This window comes from Chamaea fasciata, unplaced genomic scaffold (genome assembly GCF_029207755.1).
Source record: "Chamaea fasciata isolate MVZ Bird 193981 ecotype frontalis unplaced genomic scaffold, bChaFas1.0.hap1 SCAF_1, whole genome shotgun sequence".
In the NCBI taxonomy this organism is placed as follows: Eukaryota; Metazoa; Chordata; class Aves; order Passeriformes; family Sylviidae; genus Chamaea; species Chamaea fasciata.
In genome coordinates, this window is record NW_027094086.1 from 90,308,690 (window position 1) to 90,315,581 (window position 6,892).

General features: G+C 41.3%; 1 non-coding gene across 1 annotated transcript; it reads left to right on the top strand.

Annotated features, from left to right (window-relative positions):
- Positions 1-287: 287 nt before the first annotated feature.
- Positions 288-377, top strand: TRNAY-GUA (transfer RNA tyrosine (anticodon GUA)). The gene is given in 2 exon segments: positions 288-324; positions 342-377. It is a non-coding gene; the product is annotated as a tRNA-Tyr (tRNA).
- Positions 378-6,892: the final 6,515 nt, after the last annotated feature.

Sequence of the window (6,892 nt, forward strand, 5' to 3'; positions counted from 1 at the left end):
AGAGTGGGCAAATTTCTTTGTCAAGCCGTAGACAGATTTCATATGAGTCATGAGAAGAACTCCAACCTTAATGCTACCACCACCAACAGTCTCACAAGAGATGTGAACTATTTGGCAAAGAAAACTGGCAGTTCTGTAACCAAATTCCGGTTTTGCAGGAGAGTTAGCTTTATGCCTTTTTTTGGATACTGTTCTGCTGTTGTGAAAAGCAATACATATGGAGGCCCATTAGAGCCTAAGGCTATTGTTGATGCAGTCTTGACTCATTCTTGGCAGTCCTTCACCTTCCTTTGATAGCTCAGCTGGTAGAGCGGAGGACTGTAGGCTGTCTCTGAAAAGTAATCCTTAGGTCGCTGGTTCAACTCCGGCTCAAAGGAAAGATTTTTGAGGTTTGTTTTCAGTTTTGTCTTTCGCATTTTTTCCGGAGTTTACAACTTTGCAGAACATCCCCTTCCAACCAATCTATACCCTGTGAGAAATCCAGTCTCTTTTCCTTGTCTGATTCAGATGGTTATTACAGCTGCAGTGCAGTGACCATTGTCACCTCTCTATGAACCATTCACTCAGGACTTGGACTCAGTCATCCTTCCTACTCAGAATATTCAGTGAAATTTGTGAAATCTAGCTAATCAGTTGATGAACATCATAAGAGCTTCTGTTCCTGCAGGGGCTCAAAATCTTCTACAGACCCTTGAGAGCTGGAACAGATACATAGGTGCAGATCTTGCAAAACCTCTTTTACCTGAGTTGGGTGTGGAAAATAGGGGCAGGTCCAATTATTGGAGCACCCTTATTGCTGGTTCCATCCCTTTTCCTATCTCATTCTTTCATCTTGAAATTCTGAGGCTTTGAGTTGGTCAGTGGGAGCTATGAGACTGAGGAAGAAAAATATTCTTGAGAAGACAGGAAGGGAACACCAGGATCATTCAGGTCCTGATACCTGTCTGAGACAGTGACTACATGTGACAATAATCATCAGCCTCCTGAAAGAGTTGAGAATACCACTGGGTATGCTGTCCTGAGGTATGAGATTTCCAAGATCCGTCCATTTCAATGGAGAATTGTAAAGGTTGGGGCTGGGACAAAGGGAATGGATAAGAAAGAGCCATAAGAAAGGACTCCATAGGCCAGGTTAAGAAGGCGTTTTATGGACTCATTCATACAGAAACTTTCAGAGAACAGAAAACAGGGCACTGCGACGTGTTAAAATTTTGTTTCACACAGGAAACTGACTCACTTTCACAAGACACAATGAGTTCTGAGGCGTCTGTAAGAAGCTTTATTAAAGAAAAGATTAGAGGGTTTTATATGTTTACATTAGACGAGATGACATTAGGGATCTAAATCCCAAAGCTCATGCAAAGCTTCTCATGCAAAGCATCTCCTCATGCAAAGTGCAGTGCTAAGCTGAACAAAGGTAGAAGGAGTTGGCAATTTTTTTCAGTTGCTTACCTTTCATTGTGCTTAGTAAAAAATATTTGATAGTAGCTGGAGTCAAATACATCAAGAAACAGCTAGAATGAATAATAAAGTGATTATATGTAATTCCAATATTTTGAAAGTTTGGTTGTGTTTTTTTTTTTTTACTAATTAGCGTCAGATCAATGGCCATCGATCATAGTACAACACTGGTTTTCTTTGTCCTTCCAAATCCAGCTGCATTAATTCCCCTTCAGCCTACGAAGCAGCACAGACTTACAGCCTCATAACCATAATGGGTTTTCAGCACAGGGAGGCACAGGACAGGAGGAGGCAGTTCTGCCTCTCCTCCCAGCAACAAAACTGGCTCACCAGGCTGTGGGGGTGGGGTCGGCAGGTCCTTCATTTATTCCTTCATGGGTCCTCCCACAGTGAGGTGGGGTTGCAAAGGCAGGAGTGAGAGACACAAGCAAATTCCTTTGCAGTCCTGACAGGACTCCTACAGAGGAGGGTGCACAGCAGCATCATCTTCAGTGGGAATCTGCCAGTTAGTTTATATGAGGAGCAGAGAGGGGTATGAGCCTTGGTGATCCCACAGGAGGAACTCAGGTATATTTGTAACTAACCTGGATTAGAAATTTGTCCCAAGACGCTTGGGACAGCTTTCCTCCTCACAATGTACCTTTTATGGTCTTGGTGAGCAAAGTAGGAACCTTTCCATGATTCGTGACTTTAATTGCTACGATAAGCCTGAAAGCTGCCAATAATCACGCCATGTGAATCCTTGTACTTGTGTCAGGGAAGAGACCAATGCTTTCCCTGAGAGAGGGGAATGGTGGTGACTGATGGGCAGTCTGGCTGCCTCACAGGTGTTTTATTGATGTGCAGATCATTCCTGACTTAATATTTCAGTCTGGGTTGTACAAGGTATGATGGAAACAAGAATCAAGGGGGAAAGTTAGAAGTAGGTTTACATTGCAAGTGGTGTTCCTTCTGTGGTTGAAGAGGGTGAGTTGTTCCAGTATGGATTCACCCTCATATTGCTGCACACCAGTGGATAGCTGAGGCCTGTGAAGAACACCACCTGATGCGGTTAGCTTCTGTTATCCCATGGCTGTTCCATTGCCTGCTATTTCAGCTGCCATGGCTGCCCCCATAACTTGATGCTATAACAACTCTGACTCCGTGTCTTTCTCTTCAATAACATTCACACAAGGTAATTTTATAAAGTAAGTTCCAGCAATTGTAGCCATCAAGCCAGAAATATGAATTTAAATAAAGTACTGGTGGCTTTCTCACACGTGTGTGGTGGGAAGTATTTAAAAACTGTATTGTCTTTTTTGATTATGGGCTTCAGCTTTTCCTTTAATATTGAACAAGCTTCCCTACACAGACAAATACCTCTGATTCATCAGACATTTTGAAGGTTGCTCTGTCCTTGTCTGAGGAATGGCACTCCACAAGTCAAACTTCTGAAACAAAGATGTAACCAGCTGAGGACATGATAGACCAGCAATAGTACACTCCCATTAGACAAGATAGTGTTTGTTATCAGTGGCATGAGTGGGACTTTCTTTCCCTTTCCTAAACACTTTTTGTCTTCTTCTTTCACCTCTTGTCCCTAATCAAACCTTTAACCTATCATCTAGTTTAGAAGCAGCACACTGCCTAGTGAAGAAATCAAAGCTCACACAGTTGGCGTAAACATGTTGCAAAATATCTTTCTCCCCCAAGGAAAGAGCAATGCTTGCATTTCCATAGGACAGCTTGGTGAGTTGGATCCAGTCATCTGTGCCCACAGTTCTTTTTACGTGGTTGTTTTGCACCTTCGGTAAGCAGCGTTCCATGGTTTGACTGGTCTCCTCTGTGCTCATCCTGAAAGTAACTTTTTGTTAAAAATTAAAAGTGCAGTTTTGGCACTGGCATAACTCCAGGTTCTCAGTTGTACTTGCATCGAATGACTGTGTATTTTGAGCTTTGTTTTGATCTTCCAATACAAATGAATCCCAGCTTCACTCTAGACACCTGTTTTTTTTCACCTGGTTGCACCAAAGCTGTGTTGCAGGGATTGCTTATTCAGGCACAGTGTGAAACAACTGAGCAAAGCAGGGTCTGCCTAGGGATATTTGATTAACCTTATAGAAATTTCAGAAGATGCTGGGTAATCTCCAAATTTTGGATGTGAGCTGCATGCTCTGGTGTCAGGTTTCAGCCCAGAAATGTAGTGCTGCATCAGTGATAGCACTGAAGCCTTAACTTTGTACTGAGCCCACTGCTTTCCTTTGAGAACTGTAGCATTTTTCTGCTGTCGTTGCTCTCTTGTAGCCACCTGTTGCCTCTGGTCATGCAGATTTAGATAAAGCTCTCTGTACAGGGTCATATCTTTGTAAAGTTTCTTATTATGGCAAGGAAAACACGGTCCTGATTCCTGTCTGGAATAATAATATAAAATCAGTAGCAACAACTGCACAATTCCCTTACAGCTCTAGAGGTAGAATCATGGCAATTAAAATAATGTGCAATTAAGGGGAGCTTGAAAAAGCTTTTAAATCCAGGAAGCAAGTCAAGATGCTTTGCTGATGATTTGCTAGTTTGTAGAAATTGCATGTGGTTGCAAATTGGTTTGCTTTTACCATGAAGTAGAACTATTCTCCAGTGTGTGTTTAGCTGAATTTATGAAAAGCATCTCAGCATGGCTGGAAATGACCAACAGTAGTTGCTGCCTTTACTTGCATCCACCAGACCACATAGATTTACAGCAAACTAAGCAACTGTTTGCACATTTCTTCAGGCCTTCTTAACCACCCTCTAACAACCAATTTTTCTTTTTCCTATTGTCGTTGTTATAATCAGGCCTTGATAAGTATTGCTGCCAGAGACACCCAATCAGTCCCGTGCTATCATCTGGATATGATTAGAGTCCTCAGGACAGATTGAAGCCATTTGATCGCATTGATTACTTCCTTATTTCAGGTTGTACCATTTCACCATTTACTGATTTAAAATTCTTGCCTCATTTAAGAGGGTACATTTTTTTTACATTGTAAATAACAAAATCTATTTTGTTGTGTGAGTCAAAATAAGCTTTGAAGTTTGTGGCTTTGTAATTTGAAAGTCATCTGGAGAGTGTATGCTTTCTTGTCATCTTTAATCAATGCACTATGATCAATTATCATATCAAAGTGTTCAATTACTCCTTAGTGCAGAGGTGCTGTAGCTGTTTGGCCTAATTTCCTAGAAGATTCTCAGCATTCTCACTGCAGCACTGGGGTTACTTACCTGACTACTTAAAGATGTCTGCTGTGAAAATGAAACTGGTACTACTTGAGCCTCAGCCTCCTCATAGAAAGCAGTGCCATATGCTTCTTCAGCACTGCTGGCCAATTCTGTCTGTCCAGTTTGTGAGCTGGGTGTACTGTGTTGCTGCAAGTTCCGAAGAAGAGAGTCTTTGTCTGTGTATCTGTGCTTTTATGCTAAGAATCCTGGCTTTTTTTTTTTTTTTTTCCCCTGAATATCAAGAGGTTTCAATATTCCCTTTTCATGCAGTATACAACCCTTCCATTTCTCAGGAATTATGGGAGGAAAGTTACTGCTGACTGTTGGGTCCATGGATTTCATGTTTATTTGAAGGCTGAGAAAAAAAATTTGAGGTTTGTTTTGGTTTCTTTTTTTTTCATGATTGCTGTCTAAGTCCCCCAAACCATATAGAAACTTGACAAGATCTGTATTTATGAATTAAGAATCTCTCTAAACTCAGAGTTGAGGTGTTGGTCCTCCATATTGCCTTTTTTTGAATATGTGGAGCTAAAAAATATACTGATAACTTTATGTCAGTATAAGGCTTTTTTGGGGGGATCACTAAGTTTTGAACTCCATACAAACTTTAGTGTATCCATCCTTACATCCTTGTGACATGGAGAGGTACCTATGTCCTTTTTTTCATGGAGCACTGTTAGTCCCTAGGATTGCTGCAATTGAGTGATGGGTCCTAGACAGCTGCAGTAGAGCAGGAAAAGTCACCTGAACTATCTGAGGATTTGGCTTCTTTGTGTCTTGACCACCCTTCCTTATTTCTCAAGTTCTTAACTTTTGGTAAACCATTGACTTAACTCTCTGAGAAACCAGCAATGGGTTTTCCCATTATTTTAGTTAGCAACAGCTTTTCAGGCAAAATGATCTCCTTGGTTCCTTCTCCCAGAAAACTATTGAACTACCAATGAATGAAACTCTAAGAGTATATCGCTGTATTAAATCTTGGAGCATTGACACAACCAGTTTTCCAGCACTGACTCCATGCCAGGAGAGCAGAGTGGTGTGTGGTGGAAGGGAATGCTCCTGCTGTCATCTAATGGGGAAGGAGGAGAGTGGTGTCAGCCAAGTACGGTTGCTGGTGCAGGAGCCCTACTTGGAGATCCATCCATCCATCCATCCATCCATCCATCCATCCATCCATCCATCCATCCATCCATCCATCCTCTGAGGCATACTGTTGCTTTCCTGCAGGAAGACACCTGTGTGTGGATGGGCCAGTGCTTGGTCCTTGGTGAGAAATGAGACGGCACGTGTACCTAGGAAAGGACAGTGAAAAAAGCAGAGAGGACACAAAGCTGTGTTTGAGCCACTTCTCATCACGCTGAAGGAAGGAGAGCATAAGTGGCTTTTTGGTGAGAAGGTCTGTAAAAACAAAGCTTTTATCCACATCTCATCTTACCTTTTGAGAAATGTCAAACTTGTGATCAACCTTGTGACCTGTCAGAGCTCTCAGCTGAACTGCAGCTGTAGAGATTCACTGTAAAAGGATATAGGCTGCTTCTTATTGTTGATTTTTAACCATGAGAGTTCCTAAGGGAAATAGCATATAGTAATAACATTTAATGGTCCTCTGATGAGCATCTGGTACTGGGTGTTTTTTTCTTTTAAATTGCATTAAAATTAAAACTGCATTATTGCAGAGTCCTCATTTCCTGTTACGAGGCGAATTATGATGCTTTATTGATTGGCAAAGCTGTTTCCCATCCTGCATAAGTGTGGTTAGTGGACAGAATTTAGCTTGCAGACACAGACATGCCCTACCACCCTCCTCAGTTCTGAAAGTTTTTCCCTCTAAATTATTCATAGTGAAACTGCTGATTCTCAAAATTTAAAACAGAGGAGAAAAGGTATAAAATACTCTCATGTATGCCTTCGTATTAATTTATGTGCTATCACACTGAATAAAAGGAAATAGCAAGTTAAGCATGTTCAAGAAGCCACATGATGAGTATAATTGATGCATTCAGCCTATAGAACATACATATAATAGTCCATTGTAGTTATGGGATGGGCCAGCCAATATTTTTGCCTTGGAGATCATTACTTAAGCAGATGACTCTTGACCCTTTTCTTTTAGTGCTTCAAAAAGTTTGCCAGAAAGTACCCTTTTGTGCCAATCAGCCTTTAATATCTCTCTCTGAGCAGCCTCAATTTTTCATTT